The 19,956-nt window shown below is 47.9% G+C and overlaps 50 non-coding genes and 23 pseudogenes across 50 annotated transcripts; all 73 read left to right on the top strand.

Annotated features, from left to right (window-relative positions):
* The first annotated feature begins 170 nt into the window (after window positions 1-170).
* On the top strand, window positions 171-279 carry LOC138457486 (5S ribosomal RNA; annotated as a pseudogene).
* A 106-nt stretch (window positions 280-385) lies between these two features.
* On the top strand, window positions 386-504 carry LOC138465210 (5S ribosomal RNA). The gene has a single exon (XR_011267785.1). It is a non-coding gene; the product is annotated as a 5S ribosomal RNA (ribosomal RNA).
* Window positions 505-611: 107 nt separating this feature from the next.
* LOC138456015 (5S ribosomal RNA) lies at window positions 612-730 on the top strand (annotated as a pseudogene).
* Window positions 731-836: 106 nt separating this feature from the next.
* On the top strand, window positions 837-955 carry LOC138454069 (5S ribosomal RNA). The gene has a single exon (XR_011260762.1). It is a non-coding gene; the product is annotated as a 5S ribosomal RNA (ribosomal RNA).
* Window positions 956-1,062: 107 nt separating this feature from the next.
* On the top strand, window positions 1,063-1,171 carry LOC138458305 (5S ribosomal RNA; annotated as a pseudogene).
* A 106-nt stretch (window positions 1,172-1,277) lies between these two features.
* On the top strand, window positions 1,278-1,396 carry LOC138465185 (5S ribosomal RNA). The gene has a single exon (XR_011267759.1). It is a non-coding gene; the product is annotated as a 5S ribosomal RNA (ribosomal RNA).
* A 106-nt stretch (window positions 1,397-1,502) lies between these two features.
* LOC138456610 (5S ribosomal RNA) lies at window positions 1,503-1,611 on the top strand (annotated as a pseudogene).
* Window positions 1,612-2,074: 463 nt separating this feature from the next.
* Window positions 2,075-2,193, top strand: LOC138461775 (5S ribosomal RNA). The gene has a single exon (XR_011264382.1). It is a non-coding gene; the product is annotated as a 5S ribosomal RNA (ribosomal RNA).
* Window positions 2,194-2,299: 106 nt separating this feature from the next.
* LOC138454096 (5S ribosomal RNA) lies at window positions 2,300-2,418 on the top strand. Its single transcript, XR_011260789.1, has one exon. It is a non-coding gene; the product is annotated as a 5S ribosomal RNA (ribosomal RNA).
* Window positions 2,419-2,524: 106 nt separating this feature from the next.
* On the top strand, window positions 2,525-2,643 carry LOC138461923 (5S ribosomal RNA). The gene has a single exon (XR_011264528.1). It is a non-coding gene; the product is annotated as a 5S ribosomal RNA (ribosomal RNA).
* Window positions 2,644-2,749: 106 nt separating this feature from the next.
* Window positions 2,750-2,868, top strand: LOC138455092 (5S ribosomal RNA). The gene has a single exon (XR_011261736.1). It is a non-coding gene; the product is annotated as a 5S ribosomal RNA (ribosomal RNA).
* A 106-nt stretch (window positions 2,869-2,974) lies between these two features.
* LOC138454786 (5S ribosomal RNA) lies at window positions 2,975-3,093 on the top strand. Its single transcript, XR_011261446.1, has one exon. It is a non-coding gene; the product is annotated as a 5S ribosomal RNA (ribosomal RNA).
* A 106-nt stretch (window positions 3,094-3,199) lies between these two features.
* Window positions 3,200-3,318, top strand: LOC138465028 (5S ribosomal RNA). The gene has a single exon (XR_011267603.1). It is a non-coding gene; the product is annotated as a 5S ribosomal RNA (ribosomal RNA).
* A 106-nt stretch (window positions 3,319-3,424) lies between these two features.
* LOC138455265 (5S ribosomal RNA) lies at window positions 3,425-3,543 on the top strand. Its single transcript, XR_011261904.1, has one exon. It is a non-coding gene; the product is annotated as a 5S ribosomal RNA (ribosomal RNA).
* A 463-nt stretch (window positions 3,544-4,006) lies between these two features.
* Window positions 4,007-4,125, top strand: LOC138463133 (5S ribosomal RNA). The gene has a single exon (XR_011265719.1). It is a non-coding gene; the product is annotated as a 5S ribosomal RNA (ribosomal RNA).
* Window positions 4,126-4,231: 106 nt separating this feature from the next.
* On the top strand, window positions 4,232-4,350 carry LOC138462720 (5S ribosomal RNA). The gene has a single exon (XR_011265315.1). It is a non-coding gene; the product is annotated as a 5S ribosomal RNA (ribosomal RNA).
* Window positions 4,351-4,456: 106 nt separating this feature from the next.
* Window positions 4,457-4,575, top strand: LOC138461922 (5S ribosomal RNA). The gene has a single exon (XR_011264527.1). It is a non-coding gene; the product is annotated as a 5S ribosomal RNA (ribosomal RNA).
* Window positions 4,576-4,681: 106 nt separating this feature from the next.
* On the top strand, window positions 4,682-4,800 carry LOC138454274 (5S ribosomal RNA). Its single transcript, XR_011260959.1, has one exon. It is a non-coding gene; the product is annotated as a 5S ribosomal RNA (ribosomal RNA).
* A 106-nt stretch (window positions 4,801-4,906) lies between these two features.
* On the top strand, window positions 4,907-5,015 carry LOC138455891 (5S ribosomal RNA; annotated as a pseudogene).
* Window positions 5,016-5,122: 107 nt separating this feature from the next.
* LOC138464920 (5S ribosomal RNA) lies at window positions 5,123-5,241 on the top strand. The gene has a single exon (XR_011267497.1). It is a non-coding gene; the product is annotated as a 5S ribosomal RNA (ribosomal RNA).
* A 106-nt stretch (window positions 5,242-5,347) lies between these two features.
* Window positions 5,348-5,466, top strand: LOC138465130 (5S ribosomal RNA). The gene has a single exon (XR_011267704.1). It is a non-coding gene; the product is annotated as a 5S ribosomal RNA (ribosomal RNA).
* Window positions 5,467-5,572: 106 nt separating this feature from the next.
* LOC138454784 (5S ribosomal RNA) lies at window positions 5,573-5,691 on the top strand. Its single transcript, XR_011261445.1, has one exon. It is a non-coding gene; the product is annotated as a 5S ribosomal RNA (ribosomal RNA).
* Window positions 5,692-5,797: 106 nt separating this feature from the next.
* On the top strand, window positions 5,798-5,916 carry LOC138454782 (5S ribosomal RNA). Its single transcript, XR_011261443.1, has one exon. It is a non-coding gene; the product is annotated as a 5S ribosomal RNA (ribosomal RNA).
* A 106-nt stretch (window positions 5,917-6,022) lies between these two features.
* On the top strand, window positions 6,023-6,131 carry LOC138458949 (5S ribosomal RNA; annotated as a pseudogene).
* A 106-nt stretch (window positions 6,132-6,237) lies between these two features.
* LOC138456368 (5S ribosomal RNA) lies at window positions 6,238-6,356 on the top strand (annotated as a pseudogene).
* A 453-nt stretch (window positions 6,357-6,809) lies between these two features.
* On the top strand, window positions 6,810-6,928 carry LOC138464270 (5S ribosomal RNA). Its single transcript, XR_011266851.1, has one exon. It is a non-coding gene; the product is annotated as a 5S ribosomal RNA (ribosomal RNA).
* Window positions 6,929-7,034: 106 nt separating this feature from the next.
* Window positions 7,035-7,143, top strand: LOC138459651 (5S ribosomal RNA; annotated as a pseudogene).
* A 106-nt stretch (window positions 7,144-7,249) lies between these two features.
* LOC138455763 (5S ribosomal RNA) lies at window positions 7,250-7,368 on the top strand (annotated as a pseudogene).
* A 453-nt stretch (window positions 7,369-7,821) lies between these two features.
* On the top strand, window positions 7,822-7,940 carry LOC138457812 (5S ribosomal RNA). The gene has a single exon (XR_011262306.1). It is a non-coding gene; the product is annotated as a 5S ribosomal RNA (ribosomal RNA).
* A 106-nt stretch (window positions 7,941-8,046) lies between these two features.
* Window positions 8,047-8,165, top strand: LOC138454853 (5S ribosomal RNA). Its single transcript, XR_011261510.1, has one exon. It is a non-coding gene; the product is annotated as a 5S ribosomal RNA (ribosomal RNA).
* A 107-nt stretch (window positions 8,166-8,272) lies between these two features.
* Window positions 8,273-8,391, top strand: LOC138462719 (5S ribosomal RNA). The gene has a single exon (XR_011265313.1). It is a non-coding gene; the product is annotated as a 5S ribosomal RNA (ribosomal RNA).
* Window positions 8,392-8,497: 106 nt separating this feature from the next.
* On the top strand, window positions 8,498-8,616 carry LOC138461920 (5S ribosomal RNA). The gene has a single exon (XR_011264526.1). It is a non-coding gene; the product is annotated as a 5S ribosomal RNA (ribosomal RNA).
* Window positions 8,617-8,722: 106 nt separating this feature from the next.
* LOC138454781 (5S ribosomal RNA) lies at window positions 8,723-8,841 on the top strand. The gene has a single exon (XR_011261442.1). It is a non-coding gene; the product is annotated as a 5S ribosomal RNA (ribosomal RNA).
* Window positions 8,842-9,294: 453 nt separating this feature from the next.
* LOC138463871 (5S ribosomal RNA) lies at window positions 9,295-9,413 on the top strand. The gene has a single exon (XR_011266456.1). It is a non-coding gene; the product is annotated as a 5S ribosomal RNA (ribosomal RNA).
* Window positions 9,414-9,519: 106 nt separating this feature from the next.
* Window positions 9,520-9,638, top strand: LOC138463221 (5S ribosomal RNA). The gene has a single exon (XR_011265808.1). It is a non-coding gene; the product is annotated as a 5S ribosomal RNA (ribosomal RNA).
* Window positions 9,639-9,744: 106 nt separating this feature from the next.
* Window positions 9,745-9,863, top strand: LOC138464798 (5S ribosomal RNA). The gene has a single exon (XR_011267374.1). It is a non-coding gene; the product is annotated as a 5S ribosomal RNA (ribosomal RNA).
* Window positions 9,864-9,969: 106 nt separating this feature from the next.
* Window positions 9,970-10,088, top strand: LOC138454640 (5S ribosomal RNA). Its single transcript, XR_011261308.1, has one exon. It is a non-coding gene; the product is annotated as a 5S ribosomal RNA (ribosomal RNA).
* Window positions 10,089-10,194: 106 nt separating this feature from the next.
* On the top strand, window positions 10,195-10,303 carry LOC138456512 (5S ribosomal RNA; annotated as a pseudogene).
* Window positions 10,304-10,409: 106 nt separating this feature from the next.
* Window positions 10,410-10,528, top strand: LOC138455676 (5S ribosomal RNA; annotated as a pseudogene).
* Window positions 10,529-10,634: 106 nt separating this feature from the next.
* Window positions 10,635-10,753, top strand: LOC138456074 (5S ribosomal RNA; annotated as a pseudogene).
* A 106-nt stretch (window positions 10,754-10,859) lies between these two features.
* Window positions 10,860-10,978, top strand: LOC138463481 (5S ribosomal RNA). The gene has a single exon (XR_011266067.1). It is a non-coding gene; the product is annotated as a 5S ribosomal RNA (ribosomal RNA).
* A 106-nt stretch (window positions 10,979-11,084) lies between these two features.
* LOC138456502 (5S ribosomal RNA) lies at window positions 11,085-11,203 on the top strand (annotated as a pseudogene).
* A 453-nt stretch (window positions 11,204-11,656) lies between these two features.
* Window positions 11,657-11,775, top strand: LOC138462750 (5S ribosomal RNA). The gene has a single exon (XR_011265343.1). It is a non-coding gene; the product is annotated as a 5S ribosomal RNA (ribosomal RNA).
* Window positions 11,776-11,881: 106 nt separating this feature from the next.
* Window positions 11,882-12,000, top strand: LOC138464797 (5S ribosomal RNA). Its single transcript, XR_011267373.1, has one exon. It is a non-coding gene; the product is annotated as a 5S ribosomal RNA (ribosomal RNA).
* A 106-nt stretch (window positions 12,001-12,106) lies between these two features.
* On the top strand, window positions 12,107-12,225 carry LOC138463896 (5S ribosomal RNA). The gene has a single exon (XR_011266481.1). It is a non-coding gene; the product is annotated as a 5S ribosomal RNA (ribosomal RNA).
* A 106-nt stretch (window positions 12,226-12,331) lies between these two features.
* On the top strand, window positions 12,332-12,440 carry LOC138458127 (5S ribosomal RNA; annotated as a pseudogene).
* Window positions 12,441-12,546: 106 nt separating this feature from the next.
* LOC138454780 (5S ribosomal RNA) lies at window positions 12,547-12,665 on the top strand. Its single transcript, XR_011261441.1, has one exon. It is a non-coding gene; the product is annotated as a 5S ribosomal RNA (ribosomal RNA).
* Window positions 12,666-12,771: 106 nt separating this feature from the next.
* Window positions 12,772-12,890, top strand: LOC138454590 (5S ribosomal RNA). The gene has a single exon (XR_011261260.1). It is a non-coding gene; the product is annotated as a 5S ribosomal RNA (ribosomal RNA).
* A 106-nt stretch (window positions 12,891-12,996) lies between these two features.
* LOC138456332 (5S ribosomal RNA) lies at window positions 12,997-13,116 on the top strand (annotated as a pseudogene).
* Window positions 13,117-13,222: 106 nt separating this feature from the next.
* LOC138455263 (5S ribosomal RNA) lies at window positions 13,223-13,341 on the top strand. The gene has a single exon (XR_011261902.1). It is a non-coding gene; the product is annotated as a 5S ribosomal RNA (ribosomal RNA).
* Window positions 13,342-13,804: 463 nt separating this feature from the next.
* LOC138457800 (5S ribosomal RNA) lies at window positions 13,805-13,923 on the top strand. The gene has a single exon (XR_011262304.1). It is a non-coding gene; the product is annotated as a 5S ribosomal RNA (ribosomal RNA).
* A 106-nt stretch (window positions 13,924-14,029) lies between these two features.
* On the top strand, window positions 14,030-14,148 carry LOC138465209 (5S ribosomal RNA). Its single transcript, XR_011267784.1, has one exon. It is a non-coding gene; the product is annotated as a 5S ribosomal RNA (ribosomal RNA).
* Window positions 14,149-14,255: 107 nt separating this feature from the next.
* LOC138456014 (5S ribosomal RNA) lies at window positions 14,256-14,374 on the top strand (annotated as a pseudogene).
* Window positions 14,375-14,480: 106 nt separating this feature from the next.
* On the top strand, window positions 14,481-14,599 carry LOC138454068 (5S ribosomal RNA). Its single transcript, XR_011260761.1, has one exon. It is a non-coding gene; the product is annotated as a 5S ribosomal RNA (ribosomal RNA).
* A 107-nt stretch (window positions 14,600-14,706) lies between these two features.
* LOC138458303 (5S ribosomal RNA) lies at window positions 14,707-14,815 on the top strand (annotated as a pseudogene).
* Window positions 14,816-14,921: 106 nt separating this feature from the next.
* On the top strand, window positions 14,922-15,040 carry LOC138465184 (5S ribosomal RNA). Its single transcript, XR_011267758.1, has one exon. It is a non-coding gene; the product is annotated as a 5S ribosomal RNA (ribosomal RNA).
* Window positions 15,041-15,146: 106 nt separating this feature from the next.
* Window positions 15,147-15,255, top strand: LOC138456609 (5S ribosomal RNA; annotated as a pseudogene).
* Window positions 15,256-15,708: 453 nt separating this feature from the next.
* Window positions 15,709-15,827, top strand: LOC138455430 (5S ribosomal RNA; annotated as a pseudogene).
* Window positions 15,828-15,933: 106 nt separating this feature from the next.
* LOC138455675 (5S ribosomal RNA) lies at window positions 15,934-16,052 on the top strand (annotated as a pseudogene).
* A 106-nt stretch (window positions 16,053-16,158) lies between these two features.
* On the top strand, window positions 16,159-16,277 carry LOC138456073 (5S ribosomal RNA; annotated as a pseudogene).
* Window positions 16,278-16,383: 106 nt separating this feature from the next.
* Window positions 16,384-16,502, top strand: LOC138463480 (5S ribosomal RNA). Its single transcript, XR_011266066.1, has one exon. It is a non-coding gene; the product is annotated as a 5S ribosomal RNA (ribosomal RNA).
* A 106-nt stretch (window positions 16,503-16,608) lies between these two features.
* Window positions 16,609-16,727, top strand: LOC138456501 (5S ribosomal RNA; annotated as a pseudogene).
* A 453-nt stretch (window positions 16,728-17,180) lies between these two features.
* Window positions 17,181-17,299, top strand: LOC138462747 (5S ribosomal RNA). The gene has a single exon (XR_011265341.1). It is a non-coding gene; the product is annotated as a 5S ribosomal RNA (ribosomal RNA).
* Window positions 17,300-17,405: 106 nt separating this feature from the next.
* Window positions 17,406-17,524, top strand: LOC138453905 (5S ribosomal RNA). Its single transcript, XR_011260606.1, has one exon. It is a non-coding gene; the product is annotated as a 5S ribosomal RNA (ribosomal RNA).
* Window positions 17,525-17,630: 106 nt separating this feature from the next.
* Window positions 17,631-17,749, top strand: LOC138464796 (5S ribosomal RNA). The gene has a single exon (XR_011267372.1). It is a non-coding gene; the product is annotated as a 5S ribosomal RNA (ribosomal RNA).
* Window positions 17,750-17,855: 106 nt separating this feature from the next.
* On the top strand, window positions 17,856-17,974 carry LOC138463895 (5S ribosomal RNA). The gene has a single exon (XR_011266480.1). It is a non-coding gene; the product is annotated as a 5S ribosomal RNA (ribosomal RNA).
* A 106-nt stretch (window positions 17,975-18,080) lies between these two features.
* On the top strand, window positions 18,081-18,189 carry LOC138458126 (5S ribosomal RNA; annotated as a pseudogene).
* Window positions 18,190-18,295: 106 nt separating this feature from the next.
* LOC138454778 (5S ribosomal RNA) lies at window positions 18,296-18,414 on the top strand. Its single transcript, XR_011261440.1, has one exon. It is a non-coding gene; the product is annotated as a 5S ribosomal RNA (ribosomal RNA).
* A 106-nt stretch (window positions 18,415-18,520) lies between these two features.
* Window positions 18,521-18,639, top strand: LOC138454589 (5S ribosomal RNA). Its single transcript, XR_011261259.1, has one exon. It is a non-coding gene; the product is annotated as a 5S ribosomal RNA (ribosomal RNA).
* A 106-nt stretch (window positions 18,640-18,745) lies between these two features.
* LOC138463479 (5S ribosomal RNA) lies at window positions 18,746-18,864 on the top strand. The gene has a single exon (XR_011266065.1). It is a non-coding gene; the product is annotated as a 5S ribosomal RNA (ribosomal RNA).
* Window positions 18,865-18,970: 106 nt separating this feature from the next.
* Window positions 18,971-19,089, top strand: LOC138455262 (5S ribosomal RNA). Its single transcript, XR_011261901.1, has one exon. It is a non-coding gene; the product is annotated as a 5S ribosomal RNA (ribosomal RNA).
* Window positions 19,090-19,552: 463 nt separating this feature from the next.
* On the top strand, window positions 19,553-19,671 carry LOC138457788 (5S ribosomal RNA). Its single transcript, XR_011262302.1, has one exon. It is a non-coding gene; the product is annotated as a 5S ribosomal RNA (ribosomal RNA).
* A 106-nt stretch (window positions 19,672-19,777) lies between these two features.
* LOC138465208 (5S ribosomal RNA) lies at window positions 19,778-19,896 on the top strand. Its single transcript, XR_011267783.1, has one exon. It is a non-coding gene; the product is annotated as a 5S ribosomal RNA (ribosomal RNA).
* The last annotated feature ends 60 nt before the right edge of the window (window positions 19,897-19,956 follow it).

Here is a 19,956-nt window from a genome sequence, read left to right as displayed (position 1 = left end):
ATTAAAGTTATCCTACCAGACATAGGAGTCCTGAATGGGCCCACCAGTCTTATATATCTCGCCTGATCGAGCCTGATCGAGCGATGAGCGTGGTATCATGTTGCAAGTGGCTGCATGGCTTAGCTTACTAAATGCAAATGCATAAGAGTAATATTCTTAGCATTCCTAGAGCCTACGGCCACACCACACTGAATGCATCTGATCTCGGAAGTTAAGCAGTGTTAGGCCTAGTTAGTACCTGGATGGGAGACCGCCTGGGAATACCAGGTGCTGTAGGCTTTTTTGTGCTCCAAGTTCAGGAAGTGAGCCCTTTCTCAATTGCCTTTCAAAACTGCAAGGTCTAGCCGACTAGATGCTTAAAAGTACAAAACTCACTAGGCCCAGAGCCTACGGCCACACCACACTAAATGCGCCCGATCTCATCTGATCTCAGAAGCTAAGCAGTGTCGGGCCTAGTTAGTACCTGGATGGGAGACCGCCTGGGAATACCAGGTGCTGTAGGCTTTTTTTGTACTCCAAGTTCAGGAAGTGAGCCATTTCTCAATTGCCTTTCAAAAATGCAAGGTCTAGCCGACTAGATGCTTAAAAGTACAAAACTCACAAGGCCCAGAGCCTATGGCCACACCACACTGAATGCGCCCGATCTCGTCTGATCTCTGAAGCTAAGCAGTGTCGGGCCTCGTTAGTATCTGGTTGGGAGACTGCGTGGGAATACCAGGTGCTGTAGGCTTTTTTGTGCTCCAAGTTCAGGAAGTGAGCCATTTCTCAATTGCCTTTCAAAACTGCAAGGTCTAGCTGACTAGATGCTTAAAAGTACAAAACTCACTAGGCCCAGAGCCTACGGCCACACCACACTGATTGCGCCCGATCTTGTCTGATCTTGGAAGCTAAGCAGTGTTGGGCCTAGTTAGTACCTGGATGGGAGACCGCCTGGGAATACCAGGTGCTGTAGGCTTTTTTTGTGCTCCAAGTTCAGGAAGTGAGCCATTTCTCAATTGCCTTTCAAAACTGCAAGGTCTAGCCGACTAGATGCTTAAAAGTACAAAAATCACTAGGTCCAGAGCCTACGGCCACACCACACTGAATGCGCCCGATCTCAGAAGCTAAGCAGGGTCGGGCCTCGTTAGTACCTGGATGGGAGACCGCCTGGGAATACCAGGTGCTGTAGGCTTTTTTGTGCTCCAAGTTCAGGAAGTGAGCCATTTCTCAATTGCCTTTCAAAACTGCAAGGTCTAGCTGACTAGATGCTTAAAAGTACAAAACTCACTAGGCCCAGAGCCTACGGCCACACCACACTGATTGCGCCCGATCTCGTCTGATCTCGGAAGCTAAGCAGTGTCGGGCCTAGTTAGTACCTGGATGGGAGACCGCCTGGGAATACCAGGTTCTGTAGGCATTTTTGGGCTCCAAGTTCAGGAAGTGAGCCATTTCTCAATTGCCTTTCAAAACTGCAAGGTCTAGCCGACTAGATGCTTAAAAGTACAAAACTCACTAGGCCCAGAGCCTACGGCCACACCACACTGAATGCGCCCGATCTCGGAAGCTAAGCAGGGTCGGGCCTAGTTAGTACCTGGATGGGAGACTGCCTGGGAATACCAGGTGCTGTAGGCTTTTTTGTGCTCCATGATTAGTAATTGCGCAACTTCTCAATTATTTTTCAAATTTGGTATGTTTCCAAAATAATTGTATCCTGTTTTATAGCGGAAATGTTGGACAACATCATGAGGGCTGGAGCTACCTTTTTACATAGAATTAGCATACAGGTAGTGTGTTCATGGGTAATTAATCGACTTTCACATGTAATGCAGTACAGAGAATATTGAGTCCTTCAAGAGGCATGAAAGAAAACCATTATTGTGTTGATTGTTCTCTCCACCTCCCTGCAACAGACACAGGATGGATGAATTAAAGTTATCCTACCAGACATAGGAGTCCTGAATGGGCCCACCAGTCTTATATATCTCGCCTGATCGAGCCTGATCGAGCGATGAGCGTGGTATCATGTTGCAAGTGGCTGCATGGCTTAGCTTACTAAATGCAAATGCATAAGAGTAATATTCTTAGCATTCCTAGAGTCTACGGCCACACCACACTGAATGCACCCGATCTCGTCTGATCTCGGAAGTTAAGCAGTGTTAGGCCTAGTTAGTACCTGGATGGGAGACCGCCTGGGAATACCAGGTGCTGTAGGCTTTTTTGTGCTCCAAGTTCAGGAAGTGAGCCCTTTCTCAATTGCCTTTCAAAACTGCAAGGTCTAGCCGACTAGATGCTTAAAAGTACAAAACTCACAAGGCCCAGAGCCTACGGCCACACCACACTGAATGCGCCCGATCTCGTCTGATCTCGGAAACTAAGCAGTGTCGGGCCTCGTTAGTACCTGGATGGGAGACCGCGTGGGAATACCAGGTGCTGTAGGCTTTTTTGTGCTCCAAGTTCAGGAAGTGAGCCATTTCTCAATTGCCTTTCAAAACTGCAAGGTCTAGCCGACTAGATGCTTAAAAGTACAAAACTCACAAGGCCCAGAGCCTACGGCCACACCACACTGAATGCGCCCGATCTCGTCTGATCTCGGAAGCTAAGCAGTGTCGGGCCTCGTTAGTACCTGGATGGGAGACCGCCTGGGAATACCAGGTGCTGTAGGCTTTTTTGTGCTCCAAGTTCAGGAAGTGAGCCATTTCTCAATTGCCTTTCAAAACTGCAAGGTCTAGCTGACTAGATGCTTAAAAGTACAAAACTCACTAGGCCCAGAGCCTACGGCCACACCACACTGATTGCGCCCGATCTCGTCTAATCTCGGAAGCTAAGCAGTGACGGGCCTAGTTAGTACCTGGATGGGAGACCGCCTGGGAATACCAGGGGCTGTAGGCTTTTTTGTGCTCCAAGTTCAGGAAGTGAGCCATTTCTCAATTGCCTTTCAAAACTGCAAGGTCTAGCCGACTAGATGCTTAAAAGTACAAAACTCACTAGGCCCAGAGCCTACGGCCACACCACACTGATTGCGCCCGATCTCGTCTCATCTCGGAAGCTAAGCAGTGTCGGGCCTAGTTAGTACCTGGATGGGAGACCGCCTGGGAATACCAGGTGCTGTAGGCTTTTTTGTGCTCCAAGTTCAGGAAGTGAGCCATTTCTCAATTGCCTTTCAAAACTGCAAGGTCTAGCTGACTAGATGCTTAAAAGTACAAAACTCACTAGGCCCAGAGCCTACGGCCACACCACACTGACTGCGCCTGATCTCGTCTGATCTCGGAAGCTAAGCAGTGTTGGACCTAGTTAGTACCTGGGTGGGAGACCGCCTGGGAATACCAGGTGCTGTAGGCTTTTTTGTACTCCAAGTTCAGGAAGTGAGCCATTTCTCAATTGCCTTTCAAAACTGCAACGTCTAGCCGACTAGATGCTTAAAAGTACAAAACTCACTAGGACCAGAGCCTACGGCCACACCACACTGAATGCGCCCAATCTCGTCTGATCTCGGAAGCTAAGCAATGTCGGGCCTAGTTAGTACCTGGATGGGAGACTGCCTGGGAATACCAGGTGCTGTAGGCTTTTTTGTGCTCCATGATTAGTAATTGCGCAACTTCTCAATTATTTTTCAAATTTGGTATGTTTCCAAAATAATTGTATCCTGTTTTATAGCAGAAATGTTGGACAACATCATGAGGGCTGGAGCTACCTTTTTACATAGAATTAGCATACAGGTAGTGTGTTCATGGGTAATAAATCGACTTTCACATGTAATGCAGTACAGAGAATATTGAGTCCTTCAAGAGGCATGAAAGAAAACCATTATTGTGTTGATTGTTCTCTCCACCTCCCTGCAACAGACACAGGATGGATGAATTAAAGTTATCCTACCAGACATAGGAGTCCTGAATGGGCCCACCAGTCTTATATATCTCGCCTGATCGAGCCTGATCGAGCGATGAGCGTGGTATCATGTTGCAAGTGGCTGCATGGCTTAGCTTACTAAATGCAAATGCATAAGAGTAATATTCTTAGCATTCCTAGAGGCTACGGCCACACCACACTGAATGCACCCGATCTCGTCTGATCTCGGAAGTTAAGCAGTGTTAGGCCTAGTTAGTACCTGGATGGGAGACCGCCTGGGAATACCAGGTGCTGTAGGCTTTTTTGTGCTCCAAGTTCAGGAAGTGAGCCCTTTCTCAATTGCCTTTCAAAACTGCAAGGTCTAGCCGACTAGATGCTTAAAAGTACAAAACTCACAAGGCCCAGAGCCTACGGCCACACCACACTGAATGCGCCCGATCTCGTCTGATCTCGGAAGCTAAGCAGTGTCGGGCCTCGTTAGTACCTGGATGGGAGACCGCGTGGGAATACCAGGTGCTGTAGGCTTTTTTGTGCTCCAAGTTCAGGAAGTGAGCCATTTCTCAATTGCCTTTCAAAACTGCAAGGTCTAGCCGACTAGATGCTTAAAAGTACAAAACTCACAAGGGCCAGAGCCTACGGCCACACCACACTGAATGCGCCCGATCTCGTCTGATCTCGGAAGCTAAGCAGTGTCGGGCCTCGTTAGTACCTGGATGGGAGACCGCCTGGGAATACCAGGTGCTGTAGGCTTTTTTGTGCTCCAAGTTCAGGAAGTGAGCCATTTCTCAATTGCCTTTCAAAACTGCAAGGTCTAGCTGACTAGATGCTTAAAAGTACAAAACTCACTAGGCCCAGAGCCTACGGCCACACCACACTGATTGCGCCCGATCTCGTCTAATCTCGGAAGCTAAGCAGTGACGGGCCTAGTTAGTACCTGGATGGGAGACCGCCTGGGAATACCAGGTGCTGTAGGCTTTTTTGTGCTCCAAGTTCAGGAAGTGAGCCATTTCTCAATTGCCTTTCAAAACTGCAAGGTCTAGCCGACTAGATGCTTAAAAGTACAAAACTCACTAGGCCCAGAGCCTACGGCCACACCACACTGAATGCGCCTGATCTCAGAAGCTAAGCAGTGTCGGGCCTAGTTAGTACCTGGATGGGAGACCGCCTGGGAATACCAGGTGCTGTAGGCTTTTTTTGTACTCCAAGTTCAGGAAGTGAGCCATTTCTCAATTGCCTTTCAAAACTGCAAGGTCTAGCCGACTAGATGCTTAAAAGTACAAAACTCACAAGGCCCAGAGCCTACGGCCACACCACACTGAATGCGCCCGATCTCGTCTGATCTCGGAAGCTAAGCAGTGTTGTGCCTTGTTAGTACCTGGATGGGAGACCGCCTGGGAATACCAGGTGCTGTAGGCTTTTTTGTGCTCCAATTTCAGGAAGTGAGCCATTTCTCAATTGCCTTTTAAAACTGCAAGGTCTAGCTGACTAGATGCTTAAAAGTACAAAACTCACTAGGCCCAGAGCCTGCGGCCACACCACACTGACTGCGCCCGATCTCGTCTGATCTCGGAAGCTAAGCAGTGTCGGACCTAGTTAGTACCTGGGTGGGAGACCGCCTGGGAATACCAGGTGCTGTAGGCTTTTTTGTACTCCAAGTTCAGGAAGTGAGCCATTTCTCAATTGCCTTTCAAAACTGCAAGGTCTAGCTGACTAGATGCTTAAAAGTACAAAACTCACTAGGCCCAGAGCCTACGGCCACACCACACTGATTGCGCCCGATCTCGTCTCATCTCGGAAGCTAAGCAGTGTCGGGCCTAGTTAGTACCTGGATGGGAGACCGCCTGGGAATACCAGGTGCTGTAGGCTTTTTTGTGCTCCAAGTTCAGGAAGTGAGCCATTTCTCAATTGCCTTTCAAAACTGCAAGGTCTAGCTGACTAGATGCTTAAAAGTACAAAACTCACTAGGCCCAGAGCCTACGGCCACACCACACTGATTGCGCCCGATCTCGTCTCATCTCGGAAGCTAAGCAGTGTCGGGCCTAGTTAGTACCTGGATGGGAGACCGCCTGGGAATACCAGGTGCTGTAGGCTTTTTTGTGCTCCAAGTTCAGGAAGTGAGCCATTTCTCAATTGCCTTTCAAAACTGCAAGGTCTAGCTGACTAGATGCTTAAAAGTACAAAACTCACTAGGCCCAGAGCCTACGGCCACACCACACTGACTGCGTCTGATCTCGGAAGATAAGCAGTGTTGGACCTAGTTAGTACCTGGGTGGGAGACCGCCTGGGAATACCAGGTGCTGTAGGCTTTTTTGTACTCCAAGTTCAGGAAGTGAGCCATTTCTCAATTGCCTTTCAAAACTGCAACGTCTAGCCGACTAGATGCTTAAAAGTACAAAACTCACTAGGACCAGAGCCTACGGCCACACCACACTGAATGCGCCCAATCTTGTCTGATCTCGGAAACTAAGCAATGTCGGGCCTAGTTAGTACCTGGATGGGAGACTGCCTGGGAATACCAGGTGCTGTAGGCTTTTTTGTGCTCCATGATTAGTAATTGCGCAACTTCTCAATTATTTTTCAAATTTGGTATGTTTCCAAAATAATTGTATCCTGTTTTATAGCAGAAATGTTGGACAACATCATGAGGGCTGGAGCTACCTTTTTACATAGAATTAGCATACAGGTAGTGTGTTCATGGGTAATAAATCGACTTTCACATGTAATGCAGTACAGAGAATATTGAGTCCTTCAAGAGGCATGAAAGAAAACCATTATTGTGTTGATTGTTCTCTCCACCTCCCTGCAACAGACACAGGATGGATGAATTAAAGTTATCCTACCAGACATAGGAGTCCTGAATGGGCCCACCAGTCTTATATATCGAGCCTGATCGAGCGATGAGCGTGGTATCATGTTGCAAGTGGCTGCATGGCTTAGCTTACTAAATGCAAATGCATAAGAGTAATATTCTTAGCATTCCTAGAGCCTACGGCCACACCACACTGAATGCACCCGTTCTCGTCTGATCTCGGAAGTTAAGCAGTGTTAGGCCTAGTTAGTACCTGGATGGGAGACCGCCTGGGAATACCAGGTGCTGTAGGCTTTTTTGTGCTCCAAGTTCAGGAAGTGAGCCCTTTCTCAATTGCCTTTCAAAACTGCAAGGTCTAGCCGACTAGATGCTTAAAAGTACAAAACTCACAAGGCCCAGAGCCTATGGCCACACCACACTGAATGCGCCCGATCTCAGAAGCTAAGCAGGGTCAGGCCTCGTTAGTACCTGGATGGGAGACCGCCTGGGAATACCAGGTGCTGTAGGCTTTTTTGTGCTCCAAGTTCAGGAAGTGAGCCATTTCTCAATTGCCTTTCAAAACTGCAAGGTCTAGCTGACTAGATGCTTAAAAGTACAAAACTCACTAGGCCCAGAGCCTACGGCCACACCACACTGATTGTGCCCGATTTCGTCTGATCTCGGAAGCTAAGCAGGGTCGGGCCTAGTTAGTACCTGGATGGGAGGCTGCCTGGGAATACCAGGTGCTGTAGGCTTTTTTGTGCTCCATGATTAGTAATTGCGCAACTTCTCAATTATTTTTCAAATTTGGTATGTTTCCAAAATAATTGTATCCTTTTTTATAGCGGAAATGTTGGACAACATCATGAGGGCTGGAGCTACCTTTTTACATAGAATTAGCATATAGGTAGTGTGTTCATGGGTAATTAATCGACTTTCACATGTAATGCAGTACAGAGAATATTGAGTCCTTCAAGAGGCATGAAAGAAAACCATTATTGTGTTGATTGTTCTCTCCACCTCCCTGCAACAGACACAGGATGGATGAATTAAAGTTATCCTACCAGACATAGGAGTCCTGAATGGGCCCACCAGTCTTATATATCTCGCCTGGTCGAGCGATGAGCGTGGTATCATGTTGCAAGTGGCTGCATGGCTTAACTTACTAAATGCAAATGCATAAGAGTAATATTCTTAGCATTCCTAGAGCCTACGGCCACACCACACTGAATGCACCCGATCTCGTCTGATCTCGGAAGTTAAGCAGTGTTAGGCCTAGTTAGTACCTGGATGGGAGACCGCCTGGGAATACCAGGTGCTGTAGGCTTTTTTGTGCTCCAAGTTCAGGAAGTGAGCCCTTTCTCAATTGCCTTTCAAAACTGCAAGGTCTAGCCGACTAGATGCTTAAAAGTACAAAACTCACTAGGCCCAGAGACTACGGCCACACCACACTAAATGCGCCCGATCTCATCTGATCTCAGAAGCTAAGCAGTGTCGGGCCTAGTTAGTACCTGGATGGGAGACCGCCTGGGAATACCAGGTGCTGTAGGCTTTTTTTGTACTCCAAGTTCAGGAAGTGAGCCATTTCTCAATTGCCTTTCAAAACTGCAAGGTCTAGCCGACTAGATGCTTAAAAGTACAAAACTCACAAGGCCCAGAGCCTACGGCCACACCACACTGAATGCGCCCGATCTCGTCTGATCTCGGAAGCTAAGCAGTGTCGGGCCTCGTTAGTACCTGGATGGGAGACCGCGTGGGAATACCAGGTGCTGTAGGCTTTTTTGTGCTCCAAGTTCAGGAAGTGAGCCATTTCTCAATTGCCTTTCAAAACTGCAAGGTCTAGCCGACTAGATGCTTAAAAGTACAAAACTCACAAGGCCCAGAGCCTACGGCCACACCACACTGAATGCGCCCGATCTCGTCTGATCTCGGAAGCTAAGCAGTGTCGGGCCTCGTTAGTACCTGGATGGGAGACCGCCTGGGAATACCAGGTGCTGTAGGCTTTTTTGTGCTCCAAGTTCAGGAAGTGAGTCATTTCTCAATTGCCTTTCAAAACTGCAAGGTCTAGCCGACTAGATGCTTAAAAGTACAAAACTCACTAGGCCCAGAGCCTACGGCCACACCACACTGATTGCGCCCGATCTCGTCTCATCTCGGAAGCTAAGCAGTGTCGGGCCTAGTTAGTACCTGGATGGGAGACCGCCTGGGAATACCAGGTGCTGTAGGCTTTTTTGTGCTCCATGATTAGTAATTGCGCAACTTCTCAATTATTTTTCAAATTTGGTATGTTTCCAAAATAATTGTATCCTGTTTTATAGCAGAAATGTTGGACAACATCATGAGGGCTGGAGCTACCTTTTTACATAGAATTAGCATACAGGTAGTGTGTTCATGGGTAATAAATCCACTTTCACATGTAATGCAGTACAGAGAATATTGAGTCCTTCAAGAGGCATGAAAGAAAACCATTATTGTGTTGATTGTTCTCTCCACCTCCCTGCAACAGACACAGGATGGATGAATTAAAGTTATCCTACCAGACATAGGAGTCCTGAATGGGCCCACCAGTCTTATATATCTCGCCTGATCGAGCGATGAGCATGGTATCATGTTGCAAGTGGCTGCATGGCTTAGCTTACTAAATGCAAATGCATAAGAGTAATATTCTTAGCATTCCTAGAGCCTACGGCCACACCACACTGAATGCACCCGATCTGATCTGATCTCGGAAGTTAAGCAGTGTCAGGCCTAGTTAGTACCTGGATGGGAGACCGCCTGGGAATACCAGGTGCTGTAGGCTTTTTTGTGCTCCAAGTTCAGGAAGTGAGCCCTTTCTCAATTGCCTTTTAAAACTGCAAGGTCTAGCCGACTAGATGCTTAAAAGTACAAAACTCACTAGGCCCAGAGCCTACGGCCACACCACACTGAATGCGCCAGATCTCGTCTGATCTCAGAAGCTAAGCAGTGTCGGGCCTAGTTAGTACCTGGATGGGAGACCGCCTGGGAATACCAGGTGCTGTAGGCTTTTTTGTGCTCCAAGTTCAGGAAGTGAGCCATTTCTCAATTGCCTTTCAAAACTGCAAGGTCTAGCCGACTAGATGCTTAAAAGTACAAAACTCACAAGGCCCAGAGCCTACGGCCACACCACACTGAATGCGCCCGATCTCGTCTGATCTTGGAAGCTAAGCAGTGTCGGGCCTCGTTAGTACCTGGATGGGAGACCGCCTGGGAATACCAGGTGCTGTAGGCTTTTTTGTGCTCCAAGTTCAGGAAGTGAGCCATTTCTCAATTGCCTTTCAAAACTGCAAGGTCTAGCTGACTAGATGCTTAAAAGTACAAAACTCACTAGGCCCAGAGCCTACGGCCACACCACACTGATTGCACCCGATCTCGTCTAATCTCAGAAGCTAAGCAGTGTCGGGCCTAGTTAGTACCTGGATGGGAGACCGCCTGGGAATACCAGGTGCTGTAGGCTTTTTTGTGCTCCAAGTTCAGGAAGTGAGCCATTTCTCAATTGCCTTTCAAAACTGCAAGGTCTAGCCGACTAGATGCTTAAAAGTACAAAACTCACTAAGCCCAGAGCCTACGGCCACACCACACTGAATGCGCCCGATCTCGGAAGCTAAGCAGGGTCGGGCCTCGTTAGTACCTGGATGGGAGACCGCCTGGGAATACCAGGTGCTGTAGGCTTTTTTGTGCTCCAAGTTCAGGAAGTGAGCCATTTCTCAATTGCCTTTCAAAACTGCAAGGTCTAGCTGACTAGATGCTTAAAAGTACAAAACTCACTAGGCCCAGAGCCTCCGGCCACACCACACTGATTGCGCCCGATCTCGTCTCATCTCGGAAGCTAAGCAGTGTCGGGCCTAGTTAGTACCTGGATGGGAGACCGCCTGGGAATACCAGGTGCTGTAGGCTTTTTTGTGCTCCAAGTTCAGGAAGTGAGCCATTTCTCAATTGCCTTTCAAAACTGCAAGGTCTAGCTGACTAGATGCTTAAAAGTACAAAACTCACTAGGCCCAGAGCCTACGGCCACACCACACTGATTGCGCCCGATCTTTTCTCATCTCGGAAGCTAAGCAGTGTCGGGCCTAGTTAGTACCTGGATGGGAGACCGCCTGGGAATACCAGGTGCTGTAAGCTTTTTTGTGCTCCAAGTTCAGGAAGTGAGCCATTTCTCAATTGCCTTTCAAAACTGCAAGGTCTAGCTGACTAGATGCTTAAAAGTACAAAACTCACTAGGCCCAGAGCCTACGGCCACACCACACTGACTGCGCCCGATCTCGTCTGATCTCGGAAGCTAAGCAGTGTCGGACCTAGTTAGTACCTGGGTGGGAGACCGCCTGGGAATACCAGGTGCTGTAGGCTTTTTTGTACTCCAAGTTCAGGAAGTGAGCCATTTCTCAATTGCCTTTCAAAACTGCAACGTCTAGCCGACTAGATGCTTAAAAGTACAAAACTCACTAGGACCAGAGCCTACGGCCACAACACACGGAATGCGCCCAATCTCGTCTGATCTCGGAAGCTAAGCAATGTCGGGCCTAGTTAGTACCTGGATGGGAGACTGCCTGGGAATACCAGGTGCTGTAGGCTTTTTTGTGCTCCATGATTAGTAATTGCGCAACTTCTCAATTATTTTTCAAATTTGGTATGTTTCCAAAATAATTGTATCCTGTTTTATAGCAGAAATGTTGGACAACATCATGAGGGCTGGAGCTACCTTTTTACATAGAATTAGCATACAGGTAGTGTGTTCATGGGTAATAAATCGACTTTCACATGTAATGCAGTACAGAGAATATTGAGTCCTTCAAGAGGCATGAAAGAAAACCATTATTGTGTTGATTGTTCTCTCCACCTCCCTGCAACAGACACAGGATGGATGAATTAAAGTTATCCTACCAGACATAGGAGTCCTGAATGGGCCCACCAGTCTTATATATCTCGCCTGATCGAGCGATGAGCGTGGTATCATGTTGCAAGTGGCTGCATGGCTTAGCTTACTAAATGCAAATGCATAAGAGTAATATTCTTAGCATTCCTAGAGCCTACGGCCACACCACACTGAATGCACCCGATCTCGTCTGATCTCGGAAGTTAAGCAGTGTTAGGCCTAGTTAGTACCTGGATGGGAGACTACCTGGGAATACCAGGTGCTGTAGGCTTTTTTGTGCTTCAAGTTCAGGAAGTGAGCCATTTCTCAATTGCCTTTCAAAACTGCAAGGTCTAGCCGACTAGATGCTTAAAAGTACAAAACTCACAAGGCCCAGAGCCTACGGCCACACCACACTGAATGCGCCCGATCTCGTCTGATCTTGGAAGCTAAGCAGTGTCGGGCCTCGTTAGTACCTGGATGGGAGACCGCCTGGGAATACCAGGTGCTGTAGGCTTCTTTGTGCTCCAAGTTCAGGAAGTGAGCCATTTCTCAATTGCCTTTCAAAACTGCAAGGTCTAGCTGACTAGATGCTTAAAAGTACAAAACTCACTAGGCCCAGAGCCTACGGCCACACCACACTGATTGCGCCCGATCTCGTCTAATCTCGGAAGCTAAGCAGTGTTGGGCCTAGTTAGTACCTGGATGGGAGACCGCCTGGGAATACCAGGTGCTGTAGGCTTTTTTGTGCTCCAAGTTCAGGAAGTGAGCCATTTCTCAATTGCCTTTCAAAACTGCAAGGTCTAGCCGACTAGATGCTTAAAAGTACAAAACTCACTAGGCCCAGAGCCTACGGCCACACCACACTGAATGCGCCCGATCCCGGAAGTTAAGCAGGGTCGGGCCTCGTTAGTACCTGGATGGGAGACCGCCTGGGAATACCAGGTGCTGTAGGCTTTTTTGTGCTCCAAGTTCAGGAAGTGAGCCATTTCTCAATTGCCTTTCAAAACTGCAAGGTCTAGCTGACTAGATGCTTAAAAGTACAAAACTCACTAGGCCCAGAGCCTACGGCCACACCACACTGATTGCGCCCGATCTCGTCTCATCTCGGAAGCTAAGCAGTGTCGGGCCTAGTTAGTACCTGGATGGGAGACCGCCTGGGAATACCAGGTGCTGTAGGCTTTTTTGTGCTCCAAGTTCAGGAAGTGAGCCATTTCTCAATTGCCTTTCAAAACTGCAAGGTCTAGCTGACTAGATGCTTAAAAGTACAAAACTCACTAGGCCCAGAGCCTACGGCCACACCACACTGATTGCGCCCGATCTCGTCTCATCTCGGAAGCTAAGCAGTGTCGGGCCTAGTTAGTACCTGGATGGGAGACCTCCTGGGAATACCAGGTGCTGTAGGCTTTTTTGTGCTCCAAGTTCAGGAAGTGAGCCATTTCTCAATTGCCTTTCAAAACTGCAAGGTCTAGCTGACTAGATGCTTAAAAGTACAAAACTCACTAGGCCCAGAGCCTACGGCCACACCACACTGACTGCGCCCGATCTCGTCTGATCTCGGAAGCTAAGTGAGTGTCAGACCTAGTTAGTACCTGGGTGGGAGACCGCCTGGGAATACCAGGTGCTGTAGGCTTTTTTGTACTCCAAGTTCAGGAAGTGAGCCATTTCTCAATTGCCTTTCAAAACTGCAACGTCTAGCCGACTAGATGCTTAAAAGTACAAAACTCACTAGGACCAGAGCCTACGGCCACACCACACTGAATGCGCCCAATCTCGTCTGATCTCGGAAGCTAAGCAATGTCGGGCCTAGTTAGTACCTGGATGGGAGACTGCCTGGGAATACCAGGTGCTGTAGGCTTTTTTGTGCTCCATGATTAGTAATTGCGCAACTTCTCAATTATTTTTCAAATTTGGTATGTTTCCAAAATAATTGTATCCTGTTTTATAGCAGAAATGTTGGACAACATCATGAGGGCTGGAGCTACCTTTTTACATAGAATTAGCATACAGGTAGTGTGTTCATGGGTAATAAATCGACTTTCACATGTAATGCAGTACAGAGAATATTGAGTCCTTCAAGAGGCATGAAAGAAAACCATTATTGTGTTGATTGTTCTCTCCACCTCCCTGCAACAGACACAGGATGGATGAATTAAAGTTATCCTACCAGACATAGGAGTCCTGAATGGGCCCACCAGTCTTATATATCTCGCCTGATCGAGCCTGATCGAGCGATGAGCGTGGTATCATGTTGCAAGTGGCTGCATGGCTTAGCTTACTAAATGCAAATGCATAAGAGTAATATTCTTAGCATTCCTACAGCCTACGGCCACACCACACTGAATGCACCCGATCTCGTCTGATCTCGGAAGTTAAGCAGTGTTAGGCCTAGTTAGTACCTGGATGGGAGACCGCCTGGGAATACCAGGTGCTGTAGGCTTTTTTGTGCTCCAAGTTCAGGAAGTGAGCCCTTTCTCAATTGCCTTTCAAAACTGCAAGGTCTAGCCGACTAGATGCTTAAAAGTACAAAACTCACTAGGCCCAGAGCCTACGGCCACACCACACTAAATGCGCCCGATCTCATCTGATCTCAGAAGCTAAGCAGTGTCGGGCCTAGTTAGTACCTGGATGGGAGACCGCCTGGGAATACCAGGTGCTGTAGGCTTTTTTTGTACTCCAAGTTCAGGAAGTGAGCCATTTCTCAATTGCCTTTCAAAAATGCAAGGTCTAGCCGACTAGATGCTTAAAAGTACAAAACTCACAAGGCCCAGAGCCTATGGCCACACCACACTGAATGCGCCCGATCTCGTCTGATCTCTGAAGCTAAGCAGTGTCGGGCCTCGTTAGTATCTGGTTGGGAGACTGCGTGGGAATACCAGGTGCTGTAGGCTTTTTTGTGCTCCAAGTTCAGGAAGTGAGCCATTTCTCAATTGCCTTTCAAAACTGCAAGGTCTAGCTGACTAGATGCTTAAAAGTACAAAACTCACTAGGCCCAGAGCCTACGGCCACACCACACTGATTGCGCCCGATCTTGTCTGATCTTGGAAGCTAAGCAGTGTTGGGCCTAGTTAGTACCTGGATGGGAGACCGCCTGGGAATACCAGGTGCTGTAGGCTTTTTTTGTGCTCCAAGTTCAGGAAGTGAGCCATTTCTCAATTGCCTTTCAAAACTGCAAGGTCTAGCCGACTAGATGCTTAAAAGTACAAAAATCACTAGGTCCAGAGCCTACGGCCACACCACACTGAATGCGCCCGATCTCAGAAGCTAAGCAGGGTCGGGCCTCGTTAGTACCTGGATGGGAGACCGCCTGGGAATACCAGGTGCTGTAGGCTTTTTTGTGCTCCAAGTTCAGGAAGTGAGCCATTTCTCAATTGCCTTTCAAAACTGCAAGGTCTAGCTGACTAGATGCTTAAAAGTACAAAACTCACTAGGCCCAGAGCCTACGGCCACACCACACTGATTGCGCCCGATCTCGTCTGATCTCGGAAGCTAAGCAGTGTCGGGCCTAGTTAGTACCTGGATGGGAGACCGCCTGGGAATACCAGGTTCTGTAGGCATTTTTGGGCTCCAAGTTCAGGAAGTGAGCCATTTCTCAATTGCCTTTCAAAACTGCAAGGTCTAGCCGACTAGATGCTTAAAAGTACAAAACTCACTAGGCCCAGAGCCTACGGCCACACCACACTGAATGCGCCCGATCTCGGAAGCTAAGCAGGGTCGGGCCTAGTTAGTACCTGGATGGGAGACTGCCTGGGAATACCAGGTGCTGTAGGCTTTTTTGTGCTCCATGATTAGTAATTGCGCAACTTCTCAATTATTTTTCAAATTTGGTATGTTTCCAAAATAATTGTATCCTGTTTTATAGCGGAAATGTTGGACAACATCATGAGGGCTGGAGCTACCTTTTTACATAGAATTAGCATACAGGTAGTGTGTTCATGGGTAATTAATCGACTTTCACATGTAATGCAGTACAGAGAATATTGAGTCCTTCAAGAGGCATGAAAGAAAACCATTATTGTGTTGATTGTTCTCTCCACCTCCCTGCAACAGACACAGGATGGATGAATTAAAGTTATCCTACCAGACATAGGAGTCCTGAATGGGCCCACCAGTCTTATATATCTCGCCTGATCGAGCGATGAGTGTGGTATCATGTTGCAAGTGGCTGCATGGCTTAGCTTACTAAATGCAAATGCATAAGAGTAATATTCTTAGCATTCCTAGAGCCTACGGCCACACCACACTGAATGCACCCGATCTAGTCTGATCTTGGAAGTTAAGCAGTGTCAGGCCTAGTTAGTACCTGGATGGGAGACTGCCTGGGAATACCAGGTGCTGTAGGCTTTTTTGTGCTCCAAGTTCAGGAAGTGAGCCATTTCTCAATTGCCTTTCAAAACTGCAAGGTCTAGCTGACTAGATGCTTAAAAGTACAAAACTCACTAGGCCCAGAGCCTCCGGCCACACCACACTGATTGCGCCCGATCTCGTCTCATCTCGGAAGCTAAGCAGTGTCGGGCCTAGTTAGTACCTGGATGGGAGACCGCCTGGGAATACCAGGTGCTGTAGGCTTTTTTGTGCTCCAAGTTCAGGAAGTGAGCCATTTCTCAATTGCCTTTCAAAACTGCAAGGTCTAGCTGACTAGATGCTTAAAAGTACAAAACTCACTAGGCCCAGAGCCTACGGCCACACCACACTGATTGCGCCCGATCTTTTCTCATCTCGGAAGCTAAGCAGTGTCGGGCCTAGTTAGTACCTGGATGGGAGACCGCCTGGGAATACCAGGTGCTGTAAGCTTTTTTGTGCTCCAAGTTCAGGAAGTGAGCCATTTCTCAATTGCCTTTCAAAACTGCAAGGTCTAGCTGACTAGATGCTTAAAAGTACAAAACTCACTAGGCCCAGAGCCTACGGCCACACCACACTGACTGCGCCCGATCTCGTCTGATCTCGGAAGCTAAGCAGTGTCGGACCTAGTTAGTACCTGGGTGGGAGACCGCCTGGGAATACCAGGTGCTGTAGGCTTTTTTGTACTCCAAGTTCAGGAAGTGAGCCATTTCTCAATTGCCTTTCAAAACTGCAACGTCTAGCCGACTAGATGCTTAAAAGTACAAAACTCACTAGGACCAGAGCCTACGGCCACAACACACGGAATGCGCCCAATCTCGTCTGATCTCGGAAGCTAAGCAATGTCGGGCCTAGTTAGTACCTGGATGGGAGACTGCCTGGGAATACCAGGTGCTGTAGGCTTTTTTGTGCTCCATGATTAGTAATTGCGCAACTTCTCAATTATTTTTCAAATTTGGTATGTTTCCAAAATAATTGTATCCTGTTTTATAGCAGAAATGTTGGACAACATCATGAGGGCTGGAGCTACCTTTTTACATAGAATTAGCATACAGGTAGTGTGTTCATGGGTAATAAATCGACTTTCACATGTAATGCAGTACAGAGAATATTGAGTCCTTCAAGAGGCATGAAAGAAAACCATTATTGTGTTGATTGTTCTCTCCACCTCCCTGCAACAGACACAGGATGGATGAATTAAAGTTATCCTACCAGACATAGGAGTCCTGAATGGGCCCACCAGTCTTATATATCTCGCCTGATCGAGCGATGAGCGTGGTATCATGTTGCAAGTGGCTGCATGGCTTAGCTTACTAAATGCAAATGCATAAGAGTAATATTCTTAGCATTCCTAGAGCCTACGGCCACACCACACTGAATGCACCCGATCTCGTCTGATCTCGGAAGTTAAGCAGTGTTAGGCCTAGTTAGTACCTGGATGGGAGACTACCTGGGAATACCAGGTGCTGTAGGCTTTTTTGTGCTCCAAGTTCAGGAAGTGAGCCCTTTCTCAATTGCCTTTTAAAACTGCAAGGTCTAGCCGACTAGATGCTTAAAAGTACAAAACTCACTAGGCCCAGAGCCTACGGCCACACCACACTGAATGCGCCCGATCTCGTCTGGTCTCAGAAGCTAAGCAGTGTCGGGCCTAGTTAGTACCTGGATGGGAGACCGCCTGGGAATACCAGGTGCTGTAGGCTTTTTTGTGCTTCAAGTTCAGGAAGTGAGCCATTTCTCAATTGCCTTTCAAAACTGCAAGGTCTAGCCGACTAGATGCTTAAAAGTACAAAACTCACAAGGCCCAGAGCCTACGGCCACACCACACTGAATGCGCCCGATCTCGTCTGATCTTGGAAGCTAAGCAGTGTCGGGCCTCGTTAGTACCTGGATGGGAGACCGCCTGGGAATACCAGGTGCTGTAGGCTTCTTTGTGCTCCAAGTTCAGGAAGTGAGCCATTTCTCAATTGCCTTTCAAAACTGCAAGGTCTAGCTGACTAGATGCTTAAAAGTACAAAACTCACTAGGCCCAGAGCCTACGGCCACACCACACTGATTGCGCCCGATCTCGTCTAATCTCGGAAGCTAAGCAGTGTTGGGCCTAGTTAGTACCTGGATGGGAGACCGCCTGGGAATACCAGGTGCTGTAGGCTTTTTTGTGCTCCAAGTTCAGGAAGTGAGCCATTTCTCAATTGCCTTTCAAAACTGCAAGGTCTAGCCGACTAGATGCTTAAAAGTACAAAACTCACTAGGCCCAGAGCCTACGGCCACACCACACTGAATGCGCCCGATCCCGGAAGTTAAGCAGGGTCGGGCCTCGTTAGTACCTGGATGGGAGACCGCCTGGGAATACCAGGTGCTGTAGGCTTTTTTGTGCTCCAAGTTCAGGAAGTGAGCCATTTCTCAATTGCCTTTCAAAACTGCAAGGTCTAGCTGACTAGATGCTTAAAAGTACAAAACTCACTAGGCCCAGAGCCTACGGCCACACCACACTGATTGCGCCCGATCTCGTCTCATCTCGGAAGCTAAGCAGTGTCGGGCCTAGTTAGTACCTGGATGGGAGACCGCCTGGGAATACCAGGTGCTGTAGGCTTTTTTGTGCTCCAAGTTCAGGAAGTGAGCCATTTCTCAATTGCCTTTCAAAACTGCAAGGTCTAGCTGACTAGATGCTTAAAAGTACAAAACTCACTAGGCCCAGAGCCTACGGCCACACCACACTGATTGCGCCCGATCTCGTCTCATCTCGGAAGCTAAGCAGTGTCGGGCCTAGTTAGTACCTGGATGGGAGACCTCCTGGGAATACCAGGTGCTGTAGGCTTTTTTGTGCTCCAAGTTCAGGAAGTGAGCCATTTCTCAATTGCCTTTCAAAACTGCAAGGTCTAGCTGACTAGATGCTTAAAAGTACAAAACTCACTAGGCCCAGAGCCTACGGCCACACCACACTGACTGCGCCCGATCTCGTCTGATCTCGGAAGCTAAGCAGTGTCGGACCTAGTTAGTACCTGGGTGGGAGACCGCCTGGGAATACCAGGTGCTGTAGGCTTTTTTGTACTCCAAGTTCAGGAAGTGAGCCATTTCTCAATTGCCTTTCAAAACTGCAACGTCTAGCCGACTAGATGCTTAAAAGTACAAAACTCACTAGGACCAGAGCCTACGGCCACACCACACTGAATGCGCCCAATCTCGTCTGATCTCGGAAGCTAAGCAATGTCGGGCCTAGTTAGTACCTGGATGGGAGACTGCCTGGGAATACCAGGTGCTGTAGGCTTTTTTGTGCTCCATGATTAGTAATTGCGCAACTTCTCAATTATTTTTCAAATTTGGTATGTTTCCAAAATAATTGTATCCTGTTTTATAGCAGAAATGTTGGACAACATCATGAGGGCTGGAGCTACCTTTTTACATAGAATTAGCATACAGGTAGTGTGTTCATGGGTAATAAATCGACTTTCACATGTAATGCAGTACAGAGAATATTGAGTCCTTCAAGAGGCATGAAAGAAAACCATTATTGTGTTGATTGTTCTCTCCACCTCCCTGCAACAGACACAGGATGGATGAATTAAAGTTATCCTACCAGACATAGGAGTCCTGAATGGGCCCACCAGTCTTATATATCTCGCCTGATCGAGCCTGATCGAGCGATGAGCGTGGTATCATGTTGCAAGTGGCTGCATGGCTTAGCTTACTAAATGCAAATGCATAAGAGTAATATTCTTAGCATTCCTACAGCCTACGGCCACACCACACTGAATGCACCCGATCTCGTCTGATCTCGGAAGTTAAGCAGTGTTAGGCCTAGTTAGTACCTGGATGGGAGACCGCCTGGGAATACCAGGTGCTGTAGGCTTTTTTGTGCTCCAAGTTCAGGAAGTGAGCCCTTTCTCAATTGCCTTTCAAAACTGCAAGGTCTAGCCGACTAGATGCTTAAAAGTACAAAACTCACTAGGCCCAGAGCCTACGGCCACACCACACTAAATGCGCCCGATCTCATCTGATCTCAGAAGCTAAGCAGTGTCGGGCCTAGTTAGTACCTGGATGGGAGACCGCCTGGGAATACCAGGTGCTGTAGGCTTTTTTTGTACTCCAAGTTCAGGAAGTGAGCCATTTCTCAATTGCCTTTCAAAAATGCAAG

The sequence above is a fragment of the Ambystoma mexicanum genome, chromosome 4p (assembly GCF_040938575.1).
Source record: "Ambystoma mexicanum isolate Mex_15411 chromosome 4p, UKY_AmexF1_1, whole genome shotgun sequence".
Taxonomy (NCBI): Eukaryota; Metazoa; Chordata; class Amphibia; order Caudata; family Ambystomatidae; genus Ambystoma; species Ambystoma mexicanum.
The sequence above is the reverse complement of the archived record's forward strand: the minus strand, read 5'-3'. Positions and strand labels throughout refer to the sequence as shown.